The sequence below is a fragment of the Myotis yumanensis genome, unplaced genomic scaffold (genome assembly GCF_028538775.1).
Source record: "Myotis yumanensis isolate MYYU_CA2020_CCGP unplaced genomic scaffold, mMyoYum1.0.hap1 SCAF_15, whole genome shotgun sequence".
Taxonomy (NCBI): Eukaryota; Metazoa; Chordata; class Mammalia; order Chiroptera; family Vespertilionidae; genus Myotis; species Myotis yumanensis.
In genome coordinates, this window is record NW_027223766.1 from 994488 (window position 1) to 1005124 (window position 10637).

Below are 10637 nucleotides of genomic sequence, written 5' to 3' on the forward strand. Positions count from 1 at the left end.
TCGATGTTTCTCTCTCATCGATGTTTCTAACTCTCTATCTCTCTCCCTTCCTCTCTGTAAAAAATCAATAAAATATATTTAAGAAAAAAAAAAAAAAAAGAATCCAGTATCAGAGTCTCTGTTGCTTCGTGCAGCCTTGCATTGAGAACCAGGGTCCCTGTGTGCACATGCACCAAGAATTGGAGTCACTGGCTCTTAGTGTGAATGCACAGGAATCAGGGATCCCAGGCACAGGTGATAAAAAACACAGTCAAGTCACTGGTGCTTCTATTGCCTCCTGCCCAGAGAATCGGGGTTCTGGGGCCCATGCTGTGAGGAACAGTTTCCCAGTGTTCGAGCGCTAGCTCCCAGGCAAGGCTCCCATAGCCTGCACTGCAAGGGACAAGTTCCCAGTGTTTGCGCATTTCCAGGCTAAGGTCCCTGTAGCAGCACTGTGGCCCAGGCAAGTGGTGGGTCTATCAGTTACTATGGCACTGCCCGCAAGCCTACGGGGAGGGGGATGGGCTCTGTTACTCACGGATCTGAGGCGGGGATTTCTGGACTCTTGGTGTCCGTGGCTCTGTAGCTGTGGTCGCAGGTCTCTGTCCCCAGTGGCTGCAGGGTCCTGGTTTGCGTCTGAGACCAGACTGGGTGGTGCTGAGGCCAGGATCCTAGTCTCAAGCAGCTCTGTTTCTCAAGATGGCGTAGTCTCTCTCAAATGATTTCTCAACAGAAACACATCAAATTAGAAGGAAATGGAAGGAGATACACAAAGTGATGCAAATCAAGGGACTGAATCCAAGAATACTCTATCCAGCAAGACTATCAATCAAAATTGAAGGGGAAATCAGGAGCTTCGCAGACAAAAAATGGCTAAGGGAGTTTATCACTACCAAGCCAGCAATGCAAGAAATGCTAAAGGAAATGCTGTAAAAAGAAGAAATAAAAAGCTAAGAAAGAAAACAGGCTCAAAAAAATAAAAATAGCTACAAATAAGTACCTTTCAATAATAACTTTAAACATAAAGGGACTAAATGTTCCAATCAAAAGACATTGCATGGCTGAATGGATAAAAAGACATGACCCATATATATGCTGTCTACAAGAGACAAGGGACTCACACAGACTGAGAGTGAAGGGATGGAAAAATATCTTTCAGGAAAATGGAAATGGAAAAAAAGCTGGGGTAGCAAGACTTATATCTGACAAAATAGACCGCAAAGTGAAGGCCATAACAAGAGATAAGGAAGGCCACTTCATAATATTAAAGGGATCGATACAACAAGAGGATATAACCCTGATAAACATATATGCACCCAATGCAGAAGCAACCAAATACATAAAAAAACTCCTGGAAGATATCAAGGGAGAGATCGACAACAACACAATCATAGTAGGGGACTTTAATACACCACTGACATCACTGGATAAAACCTCTAGAAAAAAATCAGCAAAGAAACAGCAATCCTAAATGACTCACTAGATCAGATGGACTTAATTGACATCTTCAGAACATTTCACCCCAAAGCCGTGGAATATACCTTCTTCTCAAGTGCACATGGGACATTTTCAAAAATAGACCACATTTTGGGTCACAAGCAAAATCTCCCCAAATTCAAGAAGATTGAAATCATACCAAGCATCTTCTCAGACCACAATGGCATAATATTAGAAATAAACTACAATAAATAAACAATCCAAAACACTTGGAAGCTGAATAGCATGTTAATAAATAATGATTGGGTTACCAATGAGATCAAAGAAGAAATTAAAATCATCCTGGGAACTAATGACAATGAAAACACAACAATCCAAAACCTATGGGACACAATGAAAGCAGTCCTGAGAGGGAAGTTTATAGCACTACAGGTCTACCTCAAAAAAAACAAGAAAAAAATGGAAGTAAATTGTCTCACCCTACAGCTCAAAGAATTAGAAAGAGAGCAACAAGAAAACCCCAGAGTGAGCAGAAGGAAGGAGATAATAAAGATCAGAGCAGAAATAAATGACATAGAGACCAAAAAAACAATACAAAAGACCAATGAAACCAAGAGCTGGTTCTTTGAAAGGATAAACAAGATTAATGAACCTCTAGCCAGGCTCACCAAGAAGCAATGAGAGAGGACCCAAATGAACAAAATGAGAAATGAAAGAGGCGAAATAACAACAGACCCCACAGAAATACAAATGATTGTTAAACAATATTATGAACAACTCTACTACAACAAACTAGACAACCTGGAGGAAATGGACATATTCCTAGAAAAATACAACCTTCCAAAACTTAATCAGGAATAATCTAAAAATCTCAATAGGCCAATAACTATGGAAGAAGTTGAAGCAGTCATCAAAAAGCTCCCAGCAAATAACAGCCTGGGGACTGACAGCTTCACAGGGGAGTTTTACCAAACATTCAAGGAAGAACTATAACCTATCTTCCTCAGACTATTCCAAAAAATTCAAGAGGAAGGAACACTTCCACGCTCATTCTATGAAGCCAGCATCACCCTAATACCAAAACCAGATAGAGACAACACAAAGAAAGAGGATTACAGGCCAATATCCCTCATGAACATAGATGCCAAAATACTCAACAAAATTCTAGCAAATCGGATCCAGCAGTACATCAGAAAGATCATACACCATGACCAAGTAGGATTTATCCCAGGGATGCAAGGATGGTACAGTATCCCCAAATCAATAAACGTGAATCATCACATAAACAAATTGAGAGAAAAAAACCACATAGTCATATCAGTTGATGCAGAAAAAGCATTTGACAAAATCCAACACACATTTTTGTAAAAACTCTCAGCAAGGTGGGAAAAGAAGTATCATACCTCAACATAATAAAAGCCATATATGATAAAACCACAGCCAACATCATACTCAATGGGCAAAAACTAAAACCATTTCCCTTAATAACAGGAACAAGACAGGGATGCCCACTCTCACCACTCCTGTTCAACATAGTACTGGAAGTATTAGCCATTGTTATTAGACAAGAAGAAGAAAGAAAAGGCAGCCAAATTGGAAAAGAAAAGTTAAACTGTTCTTATTCACAGATAACATGATATTGTACATAGAAAACCCTAAAGACTCCCTCAAAAAATTATTAGACTTAATAAATGAATTCGGCAATGTAGCAGGATACTAAATTAACGCCAAGAAATCTATGGCATTTCTATACACCAATAGTGAACTTACAGAAGAGAGACTAAAAAAAAACAATCCCATTTACCATAGCACCAAAAAAAAATTAAGATACCTAGGAATAAACCTAACTAAAGAGGTAAAAAACCTTTACTCAGAAAACTACAGGATTCTGAAAAAAGAGATAGAGGAAGACATAAACAGATGAAAGAGCATACCATGTTCATGGATTGGTGGAATCTGCATCATTAAAATGTCCATACTTCCCAAAGCAATCTATAAATTCAATGCACTCCCCATTAAAATACCAATGGCCTACTTCACAGACTCAGAACGAATTGTCCAAAAATTCATCTGGAATAAAAAAAGAACCTGAATACCTGCAGCAATCCTGAGAAAGAATAACAAAGTAGGTGGGATCTCAATACCAGATATCAAGCTGTATTACAAAGCCACTGTTCTCAAAACTGCCTGGTACTGGCACAAGAACAGACATATAGATCAATGGAATAGAATAGAGAACCCAGAAATCGACCCAAACCAATATGCTCAATTAATATTTGACAAAGGAGACAAGAACATACAATGGAGTCAAGACAGTCTCTTCAATAAATGGTGTTGGGAAAACTGGACAGATACATGCAAAAAAATGAAACTAGACCACCAACTTACACCATACACAAAAATAAACTCATAATGGACAAAGGACTTAAATGTAAGATGGGAAACCATAAAAATACTAGAGGAATCCAAAGGCAACAAAATCTCAGACATATGCCCAAGCAATTTCTTCTCTGATACTGCTCCTAGGGCATTGGAAACTAAAGAGAAAATAAACAAATGGGACTACATCAAAATAAAAACTTCTGCACAGCAAAAGAAACCATCAACAAAACAACAAGAAAGCCCACTGCATGGGAGAACATATTTGCCAATGTTATCACCGATAAGGGTTTAATCTCCAACATTTATAGGGAACTCATACAACTTAACAAAAGGAAGATAAACAATCCAATCATAAAATGGGCAAAGGACCTAAATAGACACTTTCCAAAAGAGGACATCAGAAAGCCAAGAGACATATGAAAACATGCTCAAAGTCACTAATCATCTGAGAGATGCAAATCAAAACAACAATGAGATATCATCTCACACCTGTCAGAATGGCTATCATCAACAAATCAACAAATGACAAGTGCTGGAGAGGATGCAGAGAAAAGGGAACACTTGTGCACTGCTGGTGGGAATGCAGACTGGTGCAGCCACTGTGGAAGACAGTATGGAGTTTCCTCAAAAAGTTAAAAATGGAACTCCTATTTGACCCAGTGATCCCACTTCTAGGAATATATCCCAAGAAGCCAGAAACACCAATCGGAAAGGATATATGCACCCCTATGTTCATAGCAGCACAATTTACCATAGCTAAGATTTGGAAACCGCCTAAGTGCCCATCAGCAGATAAATGGATTAGAAAACTGTGGTACATCTACACGATGGAATACTATGCTGCTGTAAAAAAGAAGGAACTCTTACCATTTGCAACAGCATGGATGGAACTGGAGAGCATTATGCTAAGTGAAATAAGGCAGTCAGAGAAAGAAAAATACCACATGATATCACTCATTTATGGATAATAAAGACCATTATAAACTAATGAACAAAAATAGATACAGAGGCAGAGCAGCATGGAACAGACTGACAAACTACAGTGGGAAGGCTGGGGAGGGTTGTGGTGTGGGTTAAGAGATCAACCGAAGGACTTGTATGCATGTATATAAGCATAACCAATGGACACAAGACACTGGGGGGTAGGAGAGGCCGGGGGAAGGTCACGGGGGAGGAGGGAGGACATATGTAATACTCTTTGTAATACTTTAAACAATAAAACAAAATTTAAAAACAAATAAAATTAAAAAAAATAGTTGCAAAAACAAAACAAAAAACCCAAAAAACAAGCAGTGCCATTGGCTGGTGCCTTCGACCCAAGCTGCACCTGTCCTGTCTCCCACATCCCGAAGCCCCTGGCATTACGCCTTGGGAGGAGGTGACAGAAATATGCCTGCCTCAGGGACCACTAAGGAAGACAACCGCGGTGTGAAGGGGCAGTGGCACATGTCAGTGTCACCCCCAGTTTAAACATAGCTCCCTTCAGGATACACACTGCCTCTCTGTCCTCTGAGGAGGGGAGCCTCAGCACTCTCTGGTCTGGCCTCCAGAGGGATCCTAAAACCAGGCCTCCTCACACTCTCTGTCTTCCTGCCAGGCCCTGCGCCCCCGGATCTACAGGTACAATCCTAAGTAGAACATTGTGTTTTGCTGTTACCATTTACAGAGATTTTATGGGCCGGATAAGTGGTGCAAGTCATGACGATAAAGTAAAAATCCTGTCCCCACACCCACACGCACCCCCGGGGAAGAAGGCAAGGTCAGGCCGGGGTGGGGGTGGGGGATGGGGCTCCACAGCAGCTGACTTTCAAGCTAATGTTCCTGCTCAGGTCCCTGAGCTTTGCTCCTCACAGACCCCACCAGCTCCCCAGAGGCAAGCCATGCCCTGCCCAACCGGGCACGAGACTCACACAACGGCTCTTTTCTTTCCTCCCCTTTGGCAGCTATTCATTCAAAATAATTTACAACTTCCAGGTGCCTGTCAGTTGGTGACCCCTTCCTCTGCTCCTGAGCATCCAGTGCAGGCTGGGCTGGGGCCCAAGGCAGGCCTGAGGGGAGGCCTGCAGGGCAGTTGCTGGTTCCCGGGTGAACGCTATGCAGGCTGCACCCATGGGGAAGGCACTGAGGGTGCTGCCTGAAGCGAGGTCTCCCTGTGCCCAGGGTGAACCTGCGACCGTAGACTAGATCCACCTGGAGACACCCCGTGCACTCCAGGCCCCTGTGCTTTAGAAGGACTCCTCATGAGACATTCCTAAGGCTTTAAAATTCATCCCTCCCTCCCCTGCTGCTTCCTTCCTTCTTTTCAGAAGCAGTGCCCACTGCACCTCACAGCATCTCGGAGAGCGCTCCTTTCTGCCACTTCCTGAGGCTCATGTTCATTCTGCCATGATGTCTCGTGTGATGTGTGGACACCAAGCACCAAACTGCCTGGGTTCAATCCCGATGCCATCACTCAGCAGCGCTGACACTTTGGGCGAATGACTCCCCTTCTGTGCTTTAGTCCCTTCATAGGAGGCGATGAGGGAGCAGGTCCATGTACAGAGGAAGCACTCCTGGTGCTCCCTACACCAGGCGCCGGAGGCTCTGTGTGTCACTGTTCACTGTGTGGGTGCCTGGGAGCAGAGGCCCCAGATGACTGGTCAGCTTCCCCGTGACAGGCATGTGCCATTCTAACCTTTACAGGTCACAGCCAGTGTTGAGGAAGATCTACATTTACAAGGCCCTTCAAACAGGTTCGCCGACACTGAGTTCCACAAGCAGACAGACAGGGGGTGCATCCACGAGGCACCCCATTCCTGAACACTGTGTACCCGCGCATCGCACATGAAACAGAGCCACCCAGGGCGCTTGCCTGCACCCTCCCCTCCCCCACCGCCTTCCAGAGCCCGCAGGGTGGGCAGGGTGCAGTCCGCGGGCTGTGAGAGCACGAATTGCGAGGACATAACAGAAACAAGGGGCAGACAGAGGGCAGCTCTAGTGACGAGGCCTGGCTGGGACCTGCCCGGGCCACATCTCAAGTCTGGACCTTCGACCGCCTCTTCAGCGACCGCCTCTTCTCTGCGCGTCTGCGTGAGGCGTGTGCAGGCCACTGGCGGGGCCCTCTGTGGACACGAAGTGTCAGGGCCAGCCTGACAGGGTTGAGCCGGGCTGAGGCAGGGAGGTGGGAATTGAGAAAAGAAAGAAAGACAGGAAAGCGGGGTCGGGAGGACTCCAGTTCTCTCGATGAACTGAAGCAACTTTATTAGCCACACAATACTATTTATACATAACACACTGAATAGGAGGTCTATCAAGAGGAATGTATTCTTTGTTCCTCTTAATCTCTAAGGGAAGGACACAGCAGAAGGACAAGTTCTCAGTACAGCATATCTCAGTAAACAGTTACAGACTTCTTAGTAAGCTATGAGAGGCTGTTCTCATTCTACAAATGTTGCTCTTATTCTACTGATAAACGCCATCCAAACAAGTGTGGGAAAACTGTGTGGGTAAGGATCCCAGCCTTGCTAGCCCCTACAGGTGCAAGGACCTTGCCAGCTTACATCTGGCCCCCAACAGATCCCCCTTCTTTGTTTTTTAGGCGAAGTTCATGTTTCAGTGTCCGACAGTTTTTTATGTGTACATGTCATCAGTAATATTTCAGTTCTGGATGGTGGACAAATGGTGGCAATGCAGGTCCGACCCTCTCTGGTTTGGTCCTGGGCAACCTGCAGCGACGCACAGCTGCTGACCGCTAGCGTGATAAGGCGTCTTCACCATCTTCATTTCTGGACTGCTTCTCTTCTTGTTGTCTCACGGGGACACTGCTGTTCTGTGGCTGGAGCAGTCCTGATAATTCTGTTGCAGGAATCCACATGGTCTTGGAGTTGTTTTCTGAAAATATACAAACGTATTCTCGACCAAAGGTTAATAAAGGAATCATATGTATGATTTAGACTTGGGATTCTTTTAATTTTTGTCCAAATGATTTTCCTTTGGCTTATTTGACACCATATGTGTTTTCATGGGTGTCTTGTTATTAGCATTACAAATAAAAAATTAATTTTCAAGTAAAAATATTAAAGCAATTAAGGCATTTACTTATCAGGTTATTATTCCACTATCCCCCCTTTTTTATTTTTTAATATTAGGAGGTTTTTGGAAATTTTTTAGTATAGTCTTGATAACTTTTAATTTTAATTTTTGTATAAAAATATGACTGCTTTAGGTTTATAGTATGTTAAGCAATTTATCCATGAAATGAAAATTTTGGTTAATACTTCTTGAGCTAGTTTTAATTAATCTGAAAACTTGACTATTATTTTACTGTCAAATTTAATACTTTAATAACAATCTTAGTTTATACTGTAAATATTAATGGAAAGGATTATTTTGCATCCTTGAGAAGGCCTTGAGCATTCCTGGTGTTAAGCTGGATTTAGATATAGGGTAGTTGCTGTTAGCCAAGTCTCTGTTATCTGGGTACCGATTTCAGCTGGACTAAGTCTCTTTCTGTTATCTAGGTCCCGATCTGAGCTGGGCATGGGAAGCGCAGCAGCCATGGGGGCAGGAGACCTCCCTTAGAAGGGGCGAGTGTTCAAGCCCCTGCATAGTTGGGGGGGTGAGGATCTCTGCCCCACCTCTGTTGACCCCCAAGTTCTCCCCTGAGGCCCCCTGCGACTGTGCCTGTCTTAGGTCGCCCCTCCCAGAGGGGTCTTACCCGTCATTGACTAACCAGCCATTTTCTGGGGCCAAGCAGGGTGATGTGAGGTTTAGTTCTGTCTCCTTGGTAGCGTATGCCCCTGTGGCCTCCATGCCCAGTAACTGCCTTTGGATCCCCTCGCCTGCTGGCGGGGCCCTGGCATTGATCATGGGGAACCCAGGTTTGTTCTCCAGAGAGGGCCCAGCTTACGCCATTGGGCAAGAGACAGATCCATGGTACCAGCCACCATGAGGATTCAACCTCAGTATGAACAGAGAGCTTAGGCAACAGTTGTAGGCAATTGGAAGAGGGACCCCCTTGGCAAAAAGGTCAATGGAGGTTAATATAGAATGCTCAAGTGCCTTCCCAGGGGGCCTTCCACACAGTGGAACGGATAAAATTCTTTCATGTTCTTATTAAATTGCTGCCAAACAATTAGTTTGTAAGCTTGTTTGGAATAAATGTATAATATGCTGTTGTAAAATATTAAAAATTATTAATGAGCTTTTGTTATTTTAAATTATATCTTAAAATTCTACTGCTATATTTTAAGAAATTTTAAATAAAATAACTTGTTTTGCCCTTTCTTAGAGGCAAAAACTTAAAATATATATTTATTAATATTTATTTGATAAAGTTTCTATGTGTTTCCAAGTATATTAAATTGCCTTTATTAAAAAATCCTTTAAGAAGAGAGAATAAACTTTTGAAAACATTTCAGGGCCCATGAAATGTCCTAAAGTCATTCCTTGATTATAGTTTTAAAATCTAACTTAAAAGAGTATTAAATATATATGTGTATATATAATTTAAAGATTATATACCTTTTATGATTATTAAAAGATATCAATTAAATTAAAACTGATCTTTGTATTTAAAAATTTTGGTTGGGATTATAGAATTTATCCTCTTTTTTCAATTAGACAAATGTTGAAATATGATTTCTCCCAATTTATTTAACCAGAACTTTAAACTCTTAGCTGGCAAGTTAAATATTTAGCATTTCTCAATCAGTAACATTTTTAAGAGTAAACTTCAAAAATACAAGACATAATCAATAGATTTAATTCTGTCCTCTAGATTTTTCGTGAGGGAAATTTAGATTAATATTTTAGCATTTTGTTATTTCAGAATATCTAGTTTAAGTTAGTAAACTCTCAAAGCTTTGAGGTGCCATTGACTGAAAACAGGTAACCATTAAAATGCAAATTAGTTACATTCTTTCTAGTAAGGATGGGAAACTGAGAAGCAAGCCTCTCTTTAAAAGTTGTCACTGGCAGGAAATTTTTGGCCTACCTGCTCTGTTGGGGGAAGGGAGGCTAGCCCTTCCTCTATTAGAAATTGCTTTGGGAAGCCAGCCTTAAATAGAGGGGGTAGCTGTCTTTTACCTGGGCTACTTAGATTTTTATAATTAATATATTTTAATAATTCTTGAGATTTAAATCTAATTTATTATTTTAAGGCATATTCTTTAGCAAATTTTTGTAACAGAGACAATTTTACTGAATTTCCTTTTTGGCCTTGAAGTTAACTTTTTAATATCCTTTATTAGTATTTAAAAACTGTTCTTTATTATGGAAATGCCAATCCTGCAGCTAGAATCTAGCCAGCATCTTTTTTCCTTTGGGTCAAATTTTGCTATTTTTGTTAGGAAATAATCAGTCTTTGGTCTTATTTTGTACATCTGTAAAGAGATTTCAGCTTAGAACTCTATCTAAATGTCCAAAATCGGATGACACGAGCCTTAGTTCCAAGCCAGTTTTTCTCTTTACACGTGCACAGAAATCCCAGACGTATTTTTAAATTTCAGATCCGGTGGCATTTGCTGTAGCTGTATCGGAAATGCAAGGAAATTGTCGTTTCTTCTCTATGTGGAAGGTTTTAAATCTAATGATATTTTGTTTATTTCAGTAGGCAAGGGCAGCACCCAGGGCAGACAGAATGTCTTATTCCTATGGATCCAAGGTCCAGCCCGGCACTTCCGGGGGTTGCTCGGAATAGCTCTTATATCTATTTTGTTTTCTGTGGCAGGCTGGATACTGTGCAGCCTGCTGGCCTTGAGATGGCATAGAGACAGGAGGGTAAATAGACAATGCCCCTGTTATTTGCCATGGCTGGGCTGGCCCCTTTTGGTAGTTTCCCGACTGGTGTTGAGGCAAAG